Genomic DNA, 23,893 nt, shown 5'->3' with positions numbered 1-23,893 from the left:
TAAAAAACAACCAAAAAACAGGCAAACAACATGGGAAACTGACTAACTATCCACTGAGAACAGTGCAACTGACTATACAAAGTGCTACCAACTGCACAAAAATGAAATATAGAGCAAAATGCTTCTCTCTGTGCCTTTCAGTTATAGTAAAATTAGGTGTAACAATAGTAGGTAAAGATTTCAGATGTCAGTACAATTTTTAAGCAGACAGTGTCTTTAAATTTTGTCATTAGAGATGCTATCTGAAAACAAAGCATTTTTGATAGTGTGTGGAGGGGGAAAGGTTCTAGTTTTCAAGTTTCTGCTGTTTAAAAGCATATTGCTTCCCAAATCAAAAGCAGCTCAACTGAACAGTTAAAGAAAAGATGGACTCAAACCAGAACATAAATAAGAGCTATGTGCACCATAAGCCCTTCTCTCCCCAGTTTACATATCCTTTGTTGTTTCAGCAATCCCTTTGACACTTGGAGATTCCATCACCTCTTTCTTACTTGAAGTGTAATGGATGAACTGACCTGCCTTTGATGTGGAAATCTCAGAGCAAGCCAGTTTTCTCTTAACATTAGTATTAGCTGCTGCTCCTTTACCCATCCTTGAAATTATTAGTTGTGTCCTGATCCCATCCCTTAAAGGGATGCAGTTTGGTAGCTTATAGCTAAGACTTATGTTCTATAGAGAAAATAAATATTCCAGGATTAGTTTATGAGAATTTAAGCATTCCCCTGCTGCAAAACTTGAAGCATGGTCGCATGTGCTACTGCAAGGGACCCTAAAAGCAAAACTAGTTAGAAACCAAAGGGAAACTTAGCAAACTTCATGTTAGGGACATATTAAAATATATTTGCAAAATATGTCTTCACAGGACAACATTCCTTTATAAAAGGACTTAATCTGTGAATCCTGTAATGTGATAAAAGACTTATTCAGTAGGCTTGATATTCCAGTGGCATTGCCGTGTTGCCAACTCTTGATATTTTTATCACAGGCTTCACAATGTTTGGTGGGTTTCTTAAAGTTCCAGCTTCTGAAGTTGTGAGAGTCTCCTCTTTCATTTAAAAAAATAAGTGAGTTTCGAGCCCTCGTGATTGTGACTCATGGTTTTTGAACGCATGGGATTGCCCATGCTCTGAATCTCAATCACAGAAGTAACCACAGAACTTCTTAATAACCCATATGGTTTACAGCGGGGGTAGGCAACCTATGGCACGCGTGCTGAAGGCGGCATGCGAGCTGATTTTCAGTGGCACTCACACTGCCCGGGTCTTGGCCACCAGTCCGGGGGGCTCTGCATTTTAATTTAATTTTAAATGAAGCTTCTTAAACATTTTAAAAACCTCATTTACTTGACATACACTGATAGTTTAGTTATAGATTATGGACTTATAAAAAGAGACCTTCTAAAAACATTCAAATGTATTACTGGCATGTGAAACCGTAAATCAGAGTGAATAAATGACGACTCGGCACACCACTTCTGCAAAGTTGCCGATCCCTGGTTTATACACTTTTTTTTTTTTTCCTCCAGGCCGGTGCAGTTCTCCTCTAATTCAGCACAACACCTAAGCAAGTGCTTTAACTATAAGCATCTGAGCCGTTCCATTGAAATCACTAGGACTGAAAGAACACTCAACAGCTCTGCTGAATAGAGATGAGATTATTCATGTCCTGGTACAAACATGTTTAAGTGCTTTGCTGAACTGGACCTCAGTGTTCCTACTTGGAGAAAGAGGGGAGGAACTGTCCAGTAGTTAGGGCTCTCAATCCTTACTGTATCTAGCCTCCCAACACCCCTGTGAGGCAGTGCAGCGGTATGATCCCCATTGTACAGATGGGAGAACTGAGGCACAGAGCAGCTAAGTGGCTTGCCTGACATCACACAGGAAGTCTGTGGCTGAGCAGGGAAAACGTAAAATGGGGATAATCGCGCTTACCGACCTCACAGGGATGCTGCGAGGATTAACACATTAATGACTGTAAGGCAGTCCAGTACCTCTGAAAGATAGAAAGCTAAGACGTTACACCTTCAGAATGTACACAGAACGAATTCACAGCACGAATCCTGAAGAACAGATTGCCAGTGAGTCTGGATTTTCCAGCACTCTTCATTGAAATGTGTTGTGAGTCAAGATACTATACTTCAATCTGCATCTTTCTTATTTATATGGAATCTGTCCAGATAGGCAGGCCCAAAACGTGATCTGTTCCTTGTCCTTCACCCCAAACTTTCTCTTCCAAATCCATCTAGTTTATGTATGTGCTTTTCACCCCAAAACAACTGCTTTAATTCTGTTCTTGTTTTTCTTCCATGCTAGAAATATGATGAAACTATCAAACCACAGTGTGCATCCATGACAGAGGGGGGGAAATAGTTCAGCAATGAACCAATTTCAGTGCAAAACTCCCATGGGATGGTAATAAACTTGAGGAAACCAATTTAAATTGAAGGGAAAGAAACAACTTGCCATTGTCAGCACTCCTAACTCAAAGCATTCATAAACCATGAGTTGGGCCCCCAAACTCACGAGATTGGATTACGTCATGAGATTTTTAAAAATAAAGGGGGAGGGGAGTTATTTGCCTTACCCTTTTTAAGCCTTTAGGGTTCATGTTTTCACACTTTTCTTTTTTCTTTTTCTTTTTTAAGAAAGTAAGTTTCTAGCCCTCATAGAGAATAGGAATCACATGGCTGTAAGAAACAGGAACTGGGGCTTTATGGACAGCATCAAGTATCGCGAGGTTTGTGATACCATGGCGAGAGTTGGCAACAGTGCAAGATCATTTTCAAACCTTTTGCATAATTTAAAACTAGTTCAATTACGGCCTCCGCCAAAGCCTGTGTCAATCGGAGTCTTTCCACTGACATCCATGGCTTTTGGATCAAACCCTTCATTTCTATTAAATGGCTGGCTAAACCCCTAAAATAGTGGGAGGGGGATGTTACAAAACACCAAGAGAATCTATTAATAGTGTAAATACGCTGCTGTGTACCCCTGTGGCCACCTTCGATTCTAAATCTGCTTCACTGAGTCCCCACAAACAAATATCAATATTCTCTCTGGTCTTATGGCTAGTTCATACCTGATCTAGGCACCTAAGGAATCAGTAAGCTATAATTAGAGGCTTGTTGCAAAAGAGTTTTGAGGTGCGTGCCCACAAAAGTACAAAAAGTAAAGGAGACTTTTTTGCAAGGTACTTGTAGTACACACAAAGAACAGGAGGACTTGTGGCACCTTAGAGACTAACCCATTTGTTTGAGCACGAGCTTTCGTGAGCTACAGCTCACTTCATCGGATGCGTGCCGTGGAAACTGCAGCAGACATTATATACACACAGACCATGAACCAATACCTCCTCCCGCCCCACTCTCCTGCTGGTAATAGCTTATCTAAAGTGATCACTCTCCTTACAATAAGAAAAGGAGGACTTGCAGCACCTTAGAGACTAACCAATTTAATAAATTGGTTAGTCTCGAAGGTGCCGCAAGTCCTCCTTTTCTTTTTGCGAATACAGACTAACACGGCTGTTACTCTGAAACCTCTCCTTACAATGTGTATGATAATCAAGTGGGGCCATTTCCAGCACAAATCCAGGGTTTCTCACCCTCTGCCCCCCCACACACAAACTCACTCTCCTGCTGGTAATAGCCCATCCAAAGTGACCACTCTCTTTACAATGTGCATGATAATCAAGGTGGGCCATTTCCAGCACAAATCCAGGTTTTCTCACCCCCCCCCCTTTTTTTTTTTCCAAAAACACACACACACAAACTCACTCTCCTGCTGGTAATAGCTCATCCAAACTGACCACTCTCCTTTACAATGTGTATGATAATCAAGGTGGGCCATTTCCAGCACAAATCCAAGTTTAACCAGAACGTCTGGGGGGAGGGGGGTAGGAAAAAACAAGGGGAAATAGGCTACCTTGCATAATGACTTAGCCACTCCCAGTCTCTATTTAAGCCTAAATTAATAGTATCCAATTTGCAAATGAATTCCAATTCAGCAGTTTCTCGCTGGAGTCTGGATTTGAAGTTTTTTTGTTTTAAGATAGCGACCTTCATGTCTGTAATTGCGTGACCAGAGAGATTGAAGTGTTCTCCGACTGGTTTATGAATGTTATAATTCTTGACATCTGATTTGTGTCCATTTATTCTTTTACGTAGAGACTGTCCCGTTTGACCAATGTACATGGCAGAGGGGCATTGCTGGCACATGATGGCATAGATCACATTGGTGGATGTGCAGGTTAACGAGCCTCTGATAGTGTGGCTGATGTTATCAGGCACTGTGATGGTGTCCCCTGAATAGATATGTGGGCACAGTTGGCAACGGGCTTTGTTGCAAGGATAGGTTTCTGGGTTAGTGGTTCTGTTGTGTGGTATGTGGTTGTTGGTGAGTATTTGCTTCAGGTTGGGGGGCTGTCTGTAGGCAAGGACTGGCCTGTCTCCCAAGATTTGTGAGAGTGTTGGGTCATCCTTCAGGACAGGTTGTAGATCCTTAATAATGCGTTGGAGGGGTTTTAGTTGGGGGCTGAAGGTGACGGCTAGTGGCGTTCTGTTATTTTCTTTGTTAGGCCTGTCCTGTAGTAGGTGACTTCTGGGAACTCTTCTGGCTCTATCAATCTGTTTCTTCACTTCCGCAGGTGGGTATTGTAGTTGTAAGAATGCTTGATAGAGATCTTGTAGGTGTTTGTTTCTGTCTGAGGGGTTGGAGCAAATGCAGTTGTATCGCAGAGCTTGGCTGTAGACGATGGATCGTGTGGTGTGGTCAGGGTGAAAGCTGGAGGCATGTAGGTAGGAATAGCGGTCAGTAGGTTTCCGGTATAGGGTGGTGTTTATGTGACCATTGTTTATTAGCACTGTAGTGTCCAGGAAGTGGATCTCTTATGTGGACTGGACCAGGCTGAGGTTGATGGTGGGATGGAAATTGTTGAAATCATGGTGGAATTCCTCAAGGGCTTCTTTTCCATGGGTCCAGATGATGAAGATGTCATCAATATAGCGCAAGTAGAGTAGGGGCGTTAGGGGACGAGAGCTGAGGAAGCGTTGTTCTAAATCAGCCATAAAAATGTTGGCATACTGTGGGGCCATGCGGGTACCCATAGCAGTGCCGCTGATCTGAAGGTATACATTGTCCCCAAATGTAAAATAGTTATGGGTAAGGACAAAGTCACAAAGTTCAGCCACCAGGTTAGCCGTGACATTATCGGGGATAGTGTTCTTGACGGCTTGTAGTCCATCTTTGTGTGGAATGTTGGTGTAGAGGGCTTCTACATCCATAGGTTTCAGAGTAACAGCCGTGTTAGTTTGTATTCGCAAAAAGAAAAGGAGTACTTGTGGCACCTTTTTTATAAAAGCCACTTTGTTTACTCACATCAATTGACCTTTCTTGTTTGCGCTCTCTCTCTGTTTCTCATTCGAAAGTATTTTCAGCTTCTGATTTACCTGTTTTTTTTGTTTGTTTTAAGGCGGGGGTTTAAAATCAGTTTAAAAAACAAAACCAAACCCTAAGCTTTATTCAGTTTATAGGAAGATTAACAACTAAATCTTTTTTTTTTCCTTTACTGGAATTCTTTTTCAGTGCAGGATGTGCACATTCCTTTGTTACTGAAGGGCTGTTGACATTATTATTTATTTTTAGAAAATCAAAGTATTTGCAGGGGAGGGGAGAGAGGAGACTCAAACAATGCCAGGGCTTCTTTGAGTCAATTACTAACATAAGTAAAAGCATGAAAAGAAAATAGCGGAGTGACCTGCTCCCAAGTCTGTCTATATATATATTTTTAAATCATTTGGATGAAAATATTGGCCTGGAAGTCTAAATTTTTAAAATAAGATACCGCAAAGCATAAAGACAGGCCTGACTTTTTTGACAAAGGTTAACAATATTAGCAATTCACACTGCTCTAAATCTTTGGAAGGCAGTATGGCCTAGAGGGTAGAGCACTGGACTGGGACTCTGGAGAGTTGGTTTCTATTCCCAGCTCTGCCACAGGCCTGCTGGATGACCTTGGGCAAGCCACTGCACTTTTGTGCCTCAGTTTTCTATCCATACAATGAGGATAACAACTGACACTTTGGTAAAGTGCTTTGACATCAATAGATGAAAACCTCTATGTAAGAACTAGGTTATTGCGATTATAACAATTTTATATTGTGACACAAGTCCCATTTTCATCACCCCAAATGTGTACATAACTTTAGTCATGTGAGTAGTTTCATTGCCTTCAATGGGACTACTCATCTGCCTAAAGTTACACACATCCTTAAACATTTTCAGGATCAGGGCCTAAATACATGACCCACCTCCCTCATCCTACTCCTCCCCAAATTAAAAACATTCTTTTGGGCCTCATAACTGTTGTGATATATCATAACTTAGCAAACCTTAAGTTTAATATTTGAAACTGAATCAAGTGCCCCAAAACCAGAACCACAACTGAGCACTCAGTATTAGCATCTAAGCTGCCATTTATGTTTTGCTAATTATTTCTATATTTGGAAGAAAACTCAGAGTCAGATCACTACTTTACTTGTTTAGGCAGCAAGCGGAACTGCTTCCAAGAGGTGAGAGAATTCTAGTTCTCTGCAAGCATTTCATTTGGACTTATGAACCTGAGCATTCAAGCAAGCAGCAGACAGGAGTCCACAGTCAGCCAGGTTTTGAATTGCTGTATTTGGGGCACATCACCATTCACAGAATCACAATCACAGAATATCAGGGTTGGAAGGGACCTCAGGAGGTCATCTAGTCCAACCCCCTGCTCAAAGCAGGACCAATCCCCAACTAAATCATCCCAGCCAGGGCTTTGTCAAGCCTGACCTTAAAAACTTCTAAGGAAGTTTACATTATTGATACCACAAACTGGAGAGATGATTCATATCATCTGCAGCCTGTAAGGGTCAGATTTTCAAGAGTGGCTGAAAACTCTCACTGATATCAACAGGAGTCAGCCACCCTTGGAATGCCTCTCTAAAAATACTGATGTGGGTTTTTTTGTTAATCACTACAAGTCTGCCAAGTATCTAAAGCTAAATGCTATCTTATGCTTCAGGCTTTCAAATAACAGGGAGACAGTGTTAAATAACCACTAACACATTCCCGTGAACTTCATAAATTTGCATACTGTACTTAAAGGACCATTAATTTAAGTGTATCTTGGTTATATTTACACCCAATTATCTTGATAGCGGCCATACCAGGAAATCATCATGCATCCGATGAAGTGAGCTGTAGCTCAGGAAAGCTTACGCTCAGATAAAGTTGTTAGTCTCTAAGGTGCCACAAGTCCTCCTTTTCTTCATACCAGGAAAGGAAGTACAGGAGAAAATAGACACTGAAGCTAAAAAGGGTTTTGATACAAGAGTATTATGTTTTGTAAAGTCAGTCAGAGGGTCCTTTACACACAGCTCCACAAGCACCGCTTCTCCTAGGAGGTGTTCCATTTAACTTAATTCCTCTGACAGTTGGGCTGCTAAGAATGTAGCTGTTTGGCTACAAAGTTTTAATAGCCGTTAACAAAAATATTTTAAGTCTAAATTCCAGTTTAAAACCATTTCTTTCCCAGAAATACTGATTTGCTAAACATCCCATTTTCCACCATCCTACCTCATTAAATTTCTAAAGCCAGCTTCAAAGAAAGCTTGAACACAGATCATTAAAAAACCCACACAAAAAAACCCAACCATCTTATTACCAGGACCAGATTGTTTTTAAACAATGTGTCACTTTATTCTATTTGTTTACTTTTTCCATTTCAATCAGCTCAACAGTTTTGTTTTTGATTCTAGCAAGTTAATATACAAATAAGTGCAGCAGCATTTAAAAAAATTTTTTTTTTTTGGAGGGGTCCACAACACTGCAGGGGAACATTTTAACTAAAAGCAATCTCCACGTCTGTCCCAACACCACCTCTTCCCTGAAGGAAGGGAAAAAAGGCACTGACATTTTAAAATGCCACATGACCTTTTTATATTTTCTTCCGAGTTTTGGAACTCTAGCCTACTGACAAATTGAAAAGCAGCAGAAACTCACGTGCAAAGCAGCATTTCTCAGTGGTAAGAGGAGGAAGAACAATAAATAAACACCTTGCATGTCCTTTCAAAAATATCTTTATAGTTTATACCTCTAGTGTGTGGCACATCCTCTTGCCTCTTATACTAGTTTTGTCCTTTTCCATTTGGCAAAGACTTATTTCTCTCTTAAAGGCAAACCTCCTCCCCTATGGAAATAAGTAACCATTTTCAAAACAAGAGATTCAACTATTGTAAAATCTCAGCTACTGAACTAGGTACACGGACTTTCTTGGGGAGCGTGTGCAGGCAAGTGATGAAAGCAAGTACAGCCTGCCCTGTTTCTGTAAGCCCTTAGCAGCTCTGGTCTTGTGAGTTAGAAGGGAATTAAACTGAATTGAGTTTGCAGTTTCAGTGCCCTGCCCCAGGAAGGGCGATGACTGGGAGCAGAGGGACAAGACAACACACAATGCCAACACCAGCAGTAACCAGAGTTTATTTTGCTCAAGACTTTGTCAGCTAAGATTTATTAAGAGTAATGCAGGAGGCATCCCACAGAAAGTGGGAGGAACATAAAAGGCAAAAACCATATTGACATATAAGCCTCAATACTGCACAAACAATTAATAGTTACACGGTGCTTTGCCTTGCCAAAGCATGTGTCTAGACACCAGCCTTGCTGACAACAGATTTCTAAGGCCTTGTCTACACTGGCCGCTTTACAGCACCGCAACTTTTGTCTCTCAGGGGGGTGAAAAAACAGTCCCCTGAGCGCTGAAAGTTTCAGCGGTGTAACATAGTAGTTTAAACAGTGCTACGGCACCGGTAGCTACTCCCCTGGTGGGGATGGGGTTTTTTATAGCTCACAGAGCTGGCGCTGCAACAACACAGCCACGTTAAAGCACTGCTGCGACAGCTAGTGAAGACGTGCCCTAAGCATACACTAGATTTTCATGCTTGCTCTGCAGCATCAATTTACCACTTGGTAGACCCCACAAAACGAAGGGCCAATTTTTACCCACTTCCTCCACCACTTTTAAACGGACATCCAACTTCAAAAAGCCTCAAATTCCAAGGACAATCAGTCAGGAAAGTTTTCACTGTTCCCTTTTAGCTTGTGTTCTCTAGAAAGAATTGTTAACACGTGGAGGAGTAAATCTGAAGTCAACCCAGTGACAGAGTTTTAGGATCTTCCCCAGCGGAAGTTATCTAACCAGTTTGCACCTGCAGACCTCTCATTCATTATAGCACAGTCAATGCATCTAAGTTTAGGTCACTCCTTACCATTAGGGTACAAAAATGTTCTGAACAATGGAACTAGGTAAACTAATAGCCTTACCCCTGTGCAAAACCAAGTCTTACCTGAGACCCCACCATAATAATCAGGTTCTCTTTGCTCATTCATTAAGCAGAAGTTTAGTCTCAAAATGCATAACACATAAGCACACCTTGTCTCAACTGTCGGCCCGCACTGAGCAGAGAGAACAGCAAGCTCCTTGAGTGTCAGTTCCCATCCATTCCACAGAAAATGTGTGTGGAAAACAGGAACAAAACTACTAGGGCAAGCTATGAATCACAAATGGGGTCTAGATGGGCATTAGCATGTGTGAAGCATTGACACAGGGGAGGAGGGATAGCTCAGTGGTTTGAGCATTGGCCTGCTAAACCCAGGGTTGTGAGCTCAACCCTTGAGGGGGACCATTTAGGGATATGGGGCAAAAATTGGTTGGATGATTTAATTGGGGATTGGTCCTGCTTTGAGCAGGGGGTTAGACTAGACGATCTCCTGAGGTCCCTTCCAACCCTGATGTTCTATGACACTAAAGCCTGGTACAGTTCAACGAAAACGCAGAGGTCTCTGCCTCAAGGACCATACAGTCTAATAAATCAGGATACACAGAGGACCCCGGAACATGTTTTTAAATAAATCAAGGTGGAGTTGGCACTATAACTTCCCGGGGCTTACGACTAGCACTGTGTGCTAAGATTAGTTACTCCTAACGAACTCTATCAAGCGTCTTACAACTACAACACCCACCTGCTGAAGTGAAGAAACAGATTGACAGAGCCAGAAGAGTACCCAGAAGTCACCTACTACAGAACAGGCCCAACAAAGAAAGCAACAGAACGCCACTAGCCATCACCTTCAGCCCCCAACTAAAACCTCTCCAGCGCATCATCAAGGATCTACAACCTGTCCTGAAGGACAATCCCTCACTCTCACAGATCTTGGGAGACAGGCCAGTCCTTGCTTACAGACAGCCCCCCAGCCTGAAGCAAATACTCACCAGCAACCACACAACAAAACCACTCACCCAGGAACCTAACCTTGAAACAAAACCCGCTTCCAACTCCGTCCACATATCTACTCAGGGGACACCATCCTAGGACCCAATCACATCAGCTGCACTATCAGAGGCTCATTCACCTGCACATCTACCAATGGGATAGATGCCATCATGTGCCAGCAATGCCCCTCTGCCATGTACGTTGGCCAAACCGGACAGTCTCTACGTAAAAGAATAAATGGACACAAGTCAGAGGTCAGGAATTATAACATTGAAAAAACCAGTCGGAGAACACTTCAGTCTCCCCGGTCACACGATTACAGACCTAAAAGTGGCAATACTACAACAAAAAATCTTCAAACACAGACTCCAGCGAGAGACTGCTGAATCGGAATTCATTTGCAGACTGGACACCATTAACTTAGGCTTGAATAAAGACTGGGAGTGGATGTGTCATGACACAAAGTAAAACTATTTCCCCTTGCTTATTTTTTCCTCCTCCTGTTACTCACACCTTCTTGCCAACTGTTGGCAATGGGCCATCCTGATTATCACTACAAAAGGTTTTTTTCTCCTGCTGATAATAGCTCACCTTAACTGATCACTCTCGTATTTTCCACTGAATGCATCCAATGAAGTGAGCTGTAGCTCACGAAAGCTTATGCTCAAATAAATTTGTTAGTATCTAAGATGCCACAAGTACTCCTCATTCTTTTAACTCTACATAAGTGATTAGTTCTACTGACTTCAATGGGACGACTCACATATATAAAGTGATGCACACATTTACATCTTTGCAGGATTGGGGCTTAGAATACCCACCTTGCATATACATAACTTACTTCCCTACCAGTGAAAGGCAGCCGCTATTCAACAGCGTATCCCACAGCAGTCTTAACTGGGGAGGTAAAGAATACCTCTTCCTTCTGCAGTGCCCATGGATGTTTTTGCTGGGCAAAATACAATTGCAAAAATTGGAACCTGCTGAAGATATCCTGGGGATAACAGCCCTACTTTAAAAAGTGATGTGGAACCAATTAGCTTCAAGTAGTCATGGCCCTGAGTTTACATTGCAGCCAAATGATAGCAGTTCCAGGAGCAGTACAGTGAGTCCTCACACTGTGCTGGGACATCTGAGAGAGTACTGACTCAGAAGGAAGAATGCCACTGAATCCCAAATACTTCCCTCTGCATGTAGGTTTTCCTAAGAATTCTCCCACACGAATAGTAGCCAGGCCTGCCCTCTGCTTAGATGGCAGCTCAAGGTGGCATAGATGCACACAGGGTAATTTTGTTTTTCATAGTAGCTGTGAATACGAAATGAGTCAGTGTTACTATAAAAACTGTAGGTTGATTCATTCTGATTTCTACACAGGAACAGCATGTGTGAGGTTTACACAAAGCAGGGCAAACACTTCTAAACATAGTACTTGTTTCATATCGGTGACAGATCAGAAAAATAGAATGGTGAAGTGTCCGTAAAGAATTTTAGCTCACAATGAAACAAAGAAAAGCATTAAAGCAAAGACCCCCCCCGCCAAATTTGTGGCAGTTACCATATTACACTGAATTTCCTCTTTCCTGCTTTTAGAGAATCATTACAATGCTAAATACCCTTAGCACTGAGTGCAGCCTGTTATTTAAAGCCTCTGTTACATTTCCATGGAACATGGGGGAGGGAGAGCATTGTAACAAGTGGATTTTGGTCTTGATGAATTATTCACGTCCATTTTCTTACACTGATTCCAGCCCAGATGACTGTTCCTTCTGTATCAATGTGATTGAGGTTGTTTTAAATAGTTCTGCCTCAGATTAACAAGCAGCCCAAACTAGCATTCTCCTACTTGGAAATAATTTTAAAAGGGGGGAAATTTCAAAAGGGGATCCTAGATTTATGTCTTGATAAAAACAGTATAACTACGTACTGCACGTGCTTCAGGGGGACATGATTTCACACGAATACTCGTGCAATTAGAAATGTGCTTAAAATCAAATTAACGCTCATGTGAAGAAGGAACAAACTCACCTTTCCAATGGGCATGGAAACTCTGTTCCAAGAGACTTTATTGACACACATCTGAATTGTTAACATCTCCAAAATCATTAAAGGTATCAAGTACACGTATTCAAAAGGCTAGGTGAGGTGGTAGAAAGATAATGATGGGAACCAGCTATACTAGTTTAAAGAACAGGAGTACTTGTGGCACCTTAGAGACTAACAAATTTATAAGAGCATAAGCTTTCGTGGGCTACAGCCCACTTCATCGGATGCATAGAATTGAACATATAGTCAGAAGATATATATATAGATATATATATATATATAGATATATATACATACAGAGAAGGTGGAAGTTGCCATACAAACTGTAAGAGGCTAATTGATTAAGATGAGCTATTATCAGCAGGAGAAAAAAACTTTTGCAGTGATAATCAAGATAGCCCATTTAGACAGTTGACAAGAAGGTGCGAGGATACTTAACATGGGGAAATAGATTCAATATGTGTAATAACCCAGCCACTCTGCACTGATGGCAAGTAAATGTCTGCTTAAATGACACCCCTGACAAGGCACAAATGGCCCATTTGCTATTAACAACAGATAGTCCCTGAGCCAGCAATTGGCTCAGCATGGGAGGTCCTTGGTATTGACGCAATGGGGCTCTGCATCGGTACAAGGTGCCAGCAGGGGATTTAGTAACTTACTCTTCTGACACTGGACCAAGACACCTCAGCTCATTAAATACAACTACATGAAAAAGTGTCCAAGATGTATTGTTTATAACTAGTTTTATACTCAAAATATGCTGCAAAAACAATTAGTGGAGCACTATGGAAGACCCCTACCAATACCCGTATGCTGAATGGAGTTTGAGAAGGAAATCTAGACACTAGACCAAGCAACAAAAACCTAAACCTTAAATGCTGTTTGTCCAGTTTGAACATCCTTGTTTGTCAAAATTTAAACTGACAAGAGGTTCAAAGCCCTCTTCACAGAAACTTAGATGCTGACTGATTCTTACAAAAAAAATCAAGAGAGCAGAATTAACTTCATAGGGCCATTTGTTTAAATTCTGCTTTCACACACACACACACACAGTCAATTTATTCGGGTGTTAACCAGGCACTTCACTTTTTGTAAAATAAAAATGTCTCTCAGAGACCACGACGAATTGGCCTCCTGCTCCCACTGCAATACATCATCCTGCATCTAAAGAGGCAACATGAAAAGAAAGCACCTGATGCACGTGCGCGCACACACACACACACATACACACACACAAAAGTGCTTTGTTAGCCTGCAGCAGCATTTGGAGTACGTGTAGGATGCTGTTCAAAACAATTAGATTGTAATCAGGAAAATGGCTTGTATCCCAATTGCAACTTTGACCCACTGAAATTCATTCAGAACGCTGATGCAAAGACCATGTTCCTATCCTGTCACCCTGACCACACCATGCCACTCTTTGCATCCCTCCACGAGCAAACCTAGGTTGTCCACTTATTCACTTTTCAAACAAGCAAAGCAGACTTTCACCCAGGCCACCCTTCACACTTCGGAGGAGCTCCCCATTAACATCCATATGTTTATCCTGCTTTAAACTCTCCTTTGATGTGATGCCTACAAAAAACTTGACAAAGGTTTGGCTGCTGGTGTGGAGACCAAGGCCCACCATGCTGATTAATATTGTCTCTCTGTTTCCTTGCAAATCCCCATTCCCTCCGACCACCGTCTGTGTCCATCCCTTGTCTAATTTTATACTGAGATGGTAAGCTTTTGGGGCAGGGATAGTCTTTTTGCTCTGTGTTTATACAACAGGTAGTACAACAGGGTCCAGGCCCATGACTGTTGCTCCTAGGTGCTACTGCCATAAAATAAAATTACAGAAATTGAACTGACCTCCTATAACACTTGGATTACACAGAAAAGGGTTGATTTGTGTAGGGTTTTGGCTGGATAAGGGCGAAACATCAAATCAGTTGCAATGTGCAGCCCTAAAGACTTCTGGTTAGAGGGTTTTTGGAGAGGGCTGAGGGTATGCGTCCCCAAATTGTGAAGGGGTGGACAGGAGTCTCTGTAGGTGCCTGGCTCGCTGAGTTCCCGTTGCAATGGTGTCCCTAGCTTTTGTTTGCCAGAAGCTGGGAATGGGGGACAGAGAACGGATCACTTGATAATAACCGGTTCTGTTCATTCCCTCTGGGGCACCTGGCATTGGCCACTGTCTGAAGACAGGATACTGGGCTAGACAGACCTTTGGTCTCACCCAGTAATGCTGCTAGGATTTTATTTACTGTGTTGTGAACTCTGTGAGGGCACCCACACCCTTGAATAGGTGTTTTTATTATCTTCATCTAAATGAATAAAAGTAGGGAGTATATGAAAAATAAAATGGGGGGATAACTGGGAACACAAGACAGGTTGTCTATAACTAAGGTTTCTAGTTTGCAGTGTGTAATTGTGTAAGTCAATGGTTTGATTTTAGTAACATTAGCTTAGCTCTTAGTGTGCTTAGATAGTGCTCTTCTTAAAACTACTGAAAAAAATTGGGACCTGTCCAATAGCCAATGCCTCTGGAGCTCAATCCTCCAAAGCACTGAACACCCTCACTTCCCAGAGACTACAGTCAATCAAGGGCATTCAGCATCTAAGAGAGCTCAGCACCACAAGAGATTGGAACATGTGATGGGGTATACAGACCCCACACTGACCAAGAAGGGGTTAATGAGAGCCTGTGGCCCCAATCAGCCCCACCCCAATGCACCTGTGCAAGGTATCAAGCCTGGAGGGAGGAGCTAAAAAAGGAAATGCCCAGCTCACTCTGGTGGCTGAGTAGGACAGAGAACAGACCTCTTGAGCTAGCCTTATGAAGGAAGGCATGGCTGGGGCTAGAGCCTAATCAAAGACTGCTGAAAGGAAGTGCCTAATTGGAGCCTCCCAGATGTCAGACTCTCCCTAGGGCAGGTAGGCCTTATGCAGGACCTTTTGTTCCTCATAACTAGTTGAGCTCCCCTTTGTTCTGAGACCTGCAGAAATGTCTGCCTGTGAAGAGCCTGGCAGGCAGGTTTGCTGTGCAAGCCCTGGTAGGAAGCAGAGTAGTGCAGCAGAGGGCCTGAATGAACAGACCTTACAGGGTCCCTGGTGGGAACCCAGAGTAGAATACAGGTTTGGGTTCCCCTAGTGGCCCACCTAAGGTAGTGGTGTGAAGACATTACAGTAGGGGTCGGCAACCTTTCAGAAGTGGTGTGCTGAGACTTCATTTATTCACTCTGATTTAAGGCTTCGTGTGCCAGTATCACATTAATGTTTTTAGAAAGTCTTTCTCTATAAGCCTAGAATATATAGCTATTGTTGTATGTAAAGTAAATAAGGTTTTAAAAATGTTTAAGAAGCTTCATTTAAAATTAAATTAAAATGCAGAGTTTCCCCCAGGCTGGTGGCTGGGACCCAGGCAGAGAGAGTGCCACTGAAAATCGGCACGCAAGCCATAGGTTGCCTACCCCTGCACTAGAGCCGCTGGCTGGAAGGCCCATAAAGGCCAAAGTTGGGCTGAGGATCTGGTGCAATGATGCCAAGCTATTGTCTTTGCTAAAAGGGGTAGGACTAAAAGTGACCTGGCTGGAGGTCCAGGTGACTGGAAGCCACAGAGTACTGCAGGGCCAAAGTGGCTGTCTAAAGTGGGTACCAAAGGAGGAGGAGAGCTGCCACACCCAACCATGAGGGAATGCACCTGGGGAGAGTATGCTTTGCTGCAGACCACTAGTGAGCACAGGAGCTTTTTAGGGCCCAGTAGCCCTTTTGCAGGTATTGCATGCATGCATGCATATGTACACAGACACAGATTAGAGACCAACATTTTGCAAATCCAGCAAAAAAAAACCACTTAATTTATGAGGGGGAAAAAATCCCACCTATATTCTGTGAATTAACAAGTGATATCATAATTATGCATTAAAAATTATATTTAGAGCTAGTCCCTTTCAAACTGTGTGGATGGTGCCACTCAACCTTAAAAACGCTGATAACACTTCACAGCTGGAGCAATGAAGATGACCCATTACCTCCCCAGGAGAGGGGGGGGGAAATCTGTCAACAGCCTTAAAAATTATTTTAAAACCTCTGAATTATGGGGCTGCAGTTCCATCATAATGGTTCATGAAAACCTTACACGATTCTGGATCAAGTTACAGACTTGCATTTCAATTGCTTCTTTGTACTATATAAACAAATGCAAAAATACTATGTTCAGGAAACTTTAACGTTATCCAATTAGAATAAAAAGCCTGCAATGAGAGTTGAGGTTCCTATAGCATTAGCAATTCACTTACATTGCACATGCTGTATATTTGATATAAAAATTATTAGCATTATATAGTATGCATACCAGCAAACAGTATTAAACAATATGCTTGACAAGGAAAACAGTAGAAGAAAATGCTACGTAGTCAGTTTCCCATTCAAGCGTTAGCACAATGTTGGGATTGCAAACACAGAGGATTGTTTTGTTCAAAGCACTTTCTACTGGAGAGGATTTTAAAAGTTTCCTGGAAGTATTTCTATTGGTCTTAAAGTGTTACAGAGCAGAATATGTATGTGGCTGTTTATAACGTGACCCTGGGTGTCCCTCTAACAGTCTGAAATCAGCTGTGAGTAGACTGAGCCCTTGTATCTAATGGAGCAAGTCAATCAGGGACTGATCTGAGTATTCCTCAAGCAGAAAGAAAAGGGCTAAGAGAGATGGGGGAGGTACTTACTTCCCAGTCAGAGCCACCTCCTTTAAGTGACTTCTGCCCTCTAGTCTCAGTGAATTTTCTAATGCTCATTACTTAAATCAAAACTATCCTCCCTCAGACACTGCTCTATATTAAGGACTATATTTATATGCCAAGTTCCACCAGTTAAACTTCAGCCATCTCAGATGTAGCCCTGTCCAAAAATATATGATTAGAACTTCTTAAAATCCCCCACACACACGCACACTCTCCACTCAAAGGTAGCTGGAAGGCTTTTCCCCAAATTTTCCCCAAAACATTCATCTTTGCAGAGAGCTCAAACATGAAAAAAATTTTATACCCACAGATGAAACTTTTGGGAAGTTGAGTGCAACTACATGGATGAAGCAATAATGGAAACATTTGCAACCTTAACACTATCGAGTGCTTTCAAGCAAATGCTAAAATACATAAGAAGCCTGTATATAGCTTGTGGGATATTGTTTAACAACAATGAGGCAAGTAAGAGACATTGGGAAAGCATAATACATACATCAAAAGGTACTTTGAGGAATGTAAACAGTTTCTAAAATTACACTTAAGAATTTTGGTGGAATATAGGGAGGAGGGCAGCAAGTCAAGTGACCAGGAATACGTTTAAGGAGGGAGATCAACAGATAATATGCAGCTCAAAGCTGAGAGGAGAGCAAAGAAGCCAAGGTTTTCTGTGTGTGTGTTTGTATGTATGTATGTATGTATATAAAATATAGGCTAGATGAAAACAAACCAAAACTATAATTACACCTTGAGGAACTGGTGACAAACAAGCCACTGTAGCTTTACTCTCATTTTGTAATCACTAGCCCCTCTCAAGTCACTGCCTTATGTATACTCGAGCTACATCACATGATGATCAAATAATAATGATGATCAAACAAAGGTGAGAGATGTCTTTTGTTTTTTTGGTTAAATGAAAAAACAGGTTATTTTGGGAAAAATGCTAACATACCCACCCAGACCACCCCTCAGCCTGGCAAAAGAAGAATATACTGCAGGCCTTACACCTGGCCAAAGGAAAGCTCTGTCAGACCAGCAGGGGAAGCTGAACGGCCCTCAGGGACGGCCCAGGCATCAGCCCTTACACTACTGCTAGCCCAAGCAGCCCATGATGGCACACTGTGGGAGCAAGAGAAGGAAGATAATGTTACAGACATACTAAGGTCCTGCTCCTGCATCCTTATTCTCATGAATAGTCCCTTGGTGATATTTCACATGCAGAAGGGTTGCAAAATCAGATCCTAAAGATGGGGGTGGTGGGGAAAGGGGTTAAGGGAAAAATACACAGAGGTGGAAAACAAAGGCTAAGTGAAATGCTTGAGGAAATTGAGTTTCCAAAAAAAAACAAAACCACCCACCATAAAAACCATAAGTTTGTGTGTATGATTTTGAACAGCTGAAAAATTAGAATGACAGTAAGAAACATGGGAAACATTATTCCAGCTCCTGCCCACTGCTTGCATAAGTTCCACAGACTCTGCATAGCTGTTTATTTCCATATCCACCAGGCTGCATCTAAACTTTAAAGCAAGAATCTATGGTCCCAGTTGTATTGGAATGGGAAATAATAACCTGATGCCCAGAGAAAGGGGACAACGTCCCTAGCTCTCATTGAATATAGCAGGAGTTACAGGGTGTTCATGACCTCTCAGGATCTGGCCTCCAGTTTGCAAATGATGTAACCTGTGCGGCTGAGGCTAAGAACTGGAGAGGTACGTGCTGATTTATTTTTGCAACAGAGTAAACAGTACTGAAACAAAAATGCAATAGCAACACCCACTTTGCTCCTACCCACAGAGGTGGATCAGGATTCCAAGGCAGCATGGGTGTCAATATAGCCGTATAATGATAAAGTGGCACAACGTGCATTTAGAACAGACTGAAAGTTTCTGTCTTCCCCTCCTGAGCTACACATCAAATGTTGCACAATATATCCACGTCACAGATCCAACCTAGTTAATATAGTTATTAAATTGCAGTTCTCTTCTATGGTAAATACAGTGTTCTCTTTAATTCCTTTGCTTCTGTCAGTGGTGGCTCTGAATTTTTCCTCCTCCATGTCTTTTTAAAAACAAATTAATTGAGACTAAGATGTTCCAGCTAGTGAGGTAAACTTTTGGCTCTTTTATATCCATGGAGAATAGCCCATCAAAGTTTCTTAGGACACTATGATCTTTGGTTTGGGATTGTGTGGAAATAGGAGGTGGTCAGGGAGAAAGTTTACTTGGTGTTGTAACAACCCTGAACTACGGCAATAATCCTGCAGTGGCAGAAATGAGAGAGAAAGAGGAGCTAAAACACAGACATCTTTTTTCCAGCTGGGATTAGAAATGGAAAACCTCACTGTAAAGAGCTTGTTGAAAAACTTCAAGCAAACTACACAACAGCCCCTCCCATGCTCAGAACTGCAGTGTGTGTTTTAAAAGGCCAGCGTAAATCTGTACAGTCACTTCTCAGAAATGTTAACCAGCCAAAGAAAAGTGATGCAAGACCCCAACCCTCCACACTTTCCATCCAGGCTCCACACCTGATTTACTCAAATGCATTGGATGCCCGGTATCCTCTACAGCCAGCTGCCTGGCGGGAGGAGGCTTGAAGCCCCCAGCAACTCACTAGACACACACTACAAATGTGACTAACTCAGAGGACCCAATTACTAGTTGGCTCCAGTTGGTAGCACAGACAGGACTTTAACCTAATAATCCAGGGGATTAGATTGGCTAGGAAACAACATTCCAAGAAAGAAATGGTCCTGTGGTTAGGGCTCAGCAGGGAAGATCTGGGTTCTTCTAATCCTGTCTCTGCCACAGATTTCTTGTGTGACAATGGGCAAGTTACTTTGGGCCAGATTTCTGAAGGTATATAGATATCTAAAGATGGATTTGTAGGGGAGTTGTAGGCTTCTGAAAATCTCACTAGAAGACTGCTTGTATCTTTAGACACCAAAATACCTTTGAAAATCTGCCTCAGCACCTCTGTTTTCCTACCTGAAAAAGGGGGATAACATCTCTCTCACAAAGAGGTATTCCAAGGCTAATTGCATGGGATCACAGCAGCATCAAAGAGTCTACACCTCAATAACTCCATCCATGCTACAAACTGTATGCCATGACCAGATCAGGGATAGCTATGCTTTGCTCCCCAACCCTGGTTCTATTTGTAGGTCCTGAAGCAATCTAGAAGTAGACACAAATGGACACTGGGGAAAAAACACAACCTCAAAACAACTCAGTTGCTCAGAGTGCTGGGAAGGGCTAAGGTAGAAGTACCATGGATGTATTTTGTTAATAGACTGGCATTTTCATATAGTCAATCATCTGATTAAAGCCAGCACCAGTTTACAAAACTGATGTTCTGGACTGATGCTAGGCTGAGACAGGCAGGGGTGAAGGAAGAACACTGCATGGATACACCAAAGCCCACTACACCCCTATGCCAGCCCTGTTCCCAACCTTACCAGTATCATGCTGCTCTTCCCCAATACACCCACATGCCAGCCCCTACCCCCTTCTTGGGCCTCAGCCATGCAAATCGCCTGCCAATGTCAAGCAAATACACACTTGTTTGTAAACATCCAAAGCCTCTTTTATTCCTCTCCACCCCCGCACTTTCACCATCCCCTTCCGGGAGCTAGACCACAGCAGGGGGGAGCAGCACGGAGGTGCCTGGGCAGCCCCCAGGAGATCATCTGGGCACCCTTCCCTTCCCCCAAGTGCCTGGGGCTCTCCACGGAGGATGGGAACTCCTACTGAAAGGAGAGTGAAAGAAAAGGGAGGGAGCGAGCAAAGGCAGGAAAGCGAAGACGGTTGGTGGCAAAGAGGGGAGTAGCCAGGGGATGGTCAGCTGGGGAAAAGATTGGGCGGGGGGGTGAGCAAAAAGCGGCGCAGAAGGGACGGGGCAGTCCCCAGGCCAGGTGATGGGGGGGGGGGCAGGTGAGAGATGAGATGGGGGCAGGAGCTGGGGGTAGGGGTGTGACGAAGGCAATAGCCAGGGGATGGGGGCAGGAGGAGCCGTGAGGAGGGCAGGGGATGGGGTGAATCGGAGGGCAGGAGCCGGGAAGGAGGGTGGGTCGGGTGGCGGTGGGGCAGGAGCCGGGCGGTGGATCAGGGGGCAAGGTGGGAGGGTGGATCGGGGGCGCAGGAGCCGGGAAGGAGGGCAGAGGGGTGGGGTGGATCGGGGGGCAGGAGCCGGGAAGGAGGGCAGAGGGGTGGGGTGGATCGGGGGACAGGAGCCGGGAAGGAGGGCAGAGGGGTGGGGTGGATCGGGGGGCAGGAGCCGGGAAGGAGGGCAGAGGGGTGGGGTGGATCGGGGGACAGGAGCCGGGAAGGAGGGCAGAGGGGTGGGGTGGATCGGGGGGCAGGAGCCGGGAAGGAGGGCAGAGGGGTGGGGTGGATCGGGGGCGCGGGAGCCGGGAAGGAGGGCAGAGGGGTGGGGTGGATCGGGGGACAGGAGCCGGGAAGGAGGGCAGAGGGGTGGGGTGGATCGGGGGGCAGGAGCCGGGAAGGAGGGCAGAGGGGTGGGGTGGATCGGGGGGCAGGAGCCGGGAAGGAGGGTGGGTCGGGTGGCGGTGGGGCAGGAGCCGGGCGGTGGATCGGGGGGCAGGAGCCGGGAAGGAGGGCAGAGGGGTGGGGTGGATCGGGGGGCAGGAGCCGGGAAGGAGGGCAGAGGGGTGGGGTGGATCGGGGGGCAGGAGCCGGGAAGGAGGGCAGAGGGGTGGGGTGGATCGGGGGACAGGAGCCGGGAAGGAGGGCAGAGGGGTGGGGTGGATCGGGGGACAGGAGCCGGGAAGGAGGGCAGAGGGGTGGGGTGGATCGGGGGGCAGGAGCCGGGAAGGAGGGTGGGTCGGGTGGCGGTGGGGCAGGAGCCGGGCGGTGGATCGGGGGGGCAGGAGCCGGGAAGGAGGGCAGAGGGGTGGGGTGGATCGGGGGGCAGGAGCCGGGAAGGGGGGCAGGATGGATGGGGGGGCAGGAGCAGGGGACCCCCGGTGGCCCCGCCCCAGTGCAGACGGGCCGAGCCGCTCGGGACTCACCTCCAGCGGCTCCCCTGCCCGCTGGCTCGGTGCGAGTGGCAGCAGCGGGCAGCGCTCCCGGCGGCGGAGGCCCGGGCTGTGCCCGCGGGGCGGGCGGGGGCGGACGGGACACCCAGCGGAGCTGCCGGGCGGACGCTCCAGCACCAGTCTAAGCGGGGGAGGAGGATAGGGGGCGGGCCCAGCAACATCAATATGCACGGAGGACGGGGTTTACTCGGGCGGGCGGAGAAGCGCGGGGCGGGCGGGCGCAACACACACGAGGATCAGCGCGAAATGGGTAACATTCGGCGGTGAAGGGTGACGTAATCGAATCGGAGTCGGTCCTGCCTCGAGCGCATGCGCAGCTCCTGTGGCGTCGGGGCAGGGTCCCTACATCTCTGTTTTTTTTACGTGCCCCCCCTCTTCCCCCGCTCCCTGCCCTTCTCCTTCCCCCTTTTCTTCTCCCCTCCACTGCCCCCCTCCCGCTCCCCCACTCCTCCCAGGCCTGGCCAGCGCAGCGCCCCACAGGGCGTGGGGTGAGCCCTGCTCCCTGCAGCGCCCCACGGGCACTGCCCCACAGGCACTGCCCCTGCACCCGCTGCTGTGAGGGCCGGCGGCGGCGAGCAGCGCCCAGGGGGAGCCGAGGGCCACTTCTTGCTCCGCCTCCTCGTGCCTTGCTGGGGCTGGCGTGGGGCCCTTGGCTTCACTGGGACGTCTTGTGTGAGGTGAAGGATTTGGCCCTAGCGCCGGCACAGCTCCAAAAAGTACAGCAGGGCCCAACCCCCACATAAAGGCCCTGAGGGCGCAGAGAGAACGGGGCCCCGGGGGCGTCCCCAGGGTGGGGGCGGCATAAGAACCTGACTGAAGAACAGGGTCCTCCTCATGCTGCCGAGAGTTGCAGCTGGGCACAGGGCAGCGGGACGCTGCACAGGTGTCATGGTACCCGTGGGCATAACCCTGTGCAGGGTGGGGCACTGGGCTGTACCTGCCCATTCTGTGGTCTGCTTTGTAAGATTAAAATCGTCTCATGGACCCTCCTTCTCCCCCATCCACCCAACTGTTTGGTTCTCAAATTATGTTCTGCAAATCACCAGAATGAACTCTACAGCCTGCTGGTTACCTGTGGACTTGAACTTAAGACCCACTCAGCTAATGGCCTGATCCTGCAAACACCCACATGAGAGGTCCCGCTATCGGACTATAAGAGTGAGTAAAATTTCTTACATGCATAATTGTGTGCATGATCGGGGCCTCTTGGGATCCCTTCCATCCTGAAATGCGACTAACTCACTGGAACAATATAACATGCTTTTAACTACTGAATATCTTTTATTTGGCACCCTACCATAAGCCCTACCCCATTTCAGACCAAAATAACATACCCTGCTTCATGTATGTGAGTGTGTCTCAAACAAAAATGATACCAATGGACTTTCTGCACCTATGCTGTTCCATTTCAGGGTGGCTTTCCAACAGGATCTGTTTAGCATTCACCTGATTATACAAGTGGAGAGTTTATTTCTATAGCACCCTAACATGTGCAGCGGGTTAACAGAAATATAAAAGTGCAAGTCCCTGTCCTGAAAAGCAGAGCATCTTAAGCCCTGATCCGGCTTCCCTTGAAATCAATAGCATTGACCTCGGTGAAGCAGGGTCAGGCCCCAACCAAGACAATTTACAGACACAGGGGAATGGGGAAAGGGTTACAATACTTGCTTAAAATTATATTTGATTCCACATCTAATTCCCACTTTTTATTGGTTCCTAGCTCCACATCAAACTGTTTTTTAATCCTAGCTTCTTGTTCTGGAGTGGGGG

At 45.2% G+C, this 23,893-nt stretch overlaps 2 protein-coding genes across 11 annotated transcripts in view; one reads left to right on the top strand and one right to left on the bottom strand.

Moving 5' to 3' along the window:
* The window catches only part of ZHX3 (zinc fingers and homeoboxes 3), a 68,220-nt gene extending 45,951 nt beyond the window's left edge, over nucleotides 1-22,269 (bottom strand). For both annotated transcript variants that reach the window (XM_073309706.2, XM_073309711.2), the window contains exon 1: nucleotides 22,097-22,269. The gene's annotated coding sequence lies outside the window, so the exon portion shown is untranslated. The remainder of the gene's footprint in view (nucleotides 1-22,096) is intronic.
* LPIN3 (lipin 3) overlaps nucleotides 15,240-23,893 on the top strand; it is a 55,942-nt gene continuing 47,288 nt past the window's right edge. For 4 of the 9 annotated variants that reach the window (XR_012154699.2, XM_073309713.2, XM_073309719.2 and 1 more), the window contains exon 1: nucleotides 22,380-23,281. The gene's annotated coding sequence lies outside the window, so the exon portion shown is untranslated. The other 5 variants (XM_073309718.1, XM_073309716.2, XM_073309715.1 and 2 more) reach the window with 5 other exon arrangements.

This window comes from Lepidochelys kempii, chromosome 13 (genome assembly GCF_965140285.1).
Source record: "Lepidochelys kempii isolate rLepKem1 chromosome 13, rLepKem1.hap1, whole genome shotgun sequence".
In the NCBI taxonomy this organism is placed as follows: Eukaryota; Metazoa; Chordata; order Testudines; family Cheloniidae; genus Lepidochelys; species Lepidochelys kempii.
Note: the sequence above shows the minus strand (reverse complement) of the source record. Positions and strands in the feature narration are given on the sequence as shown.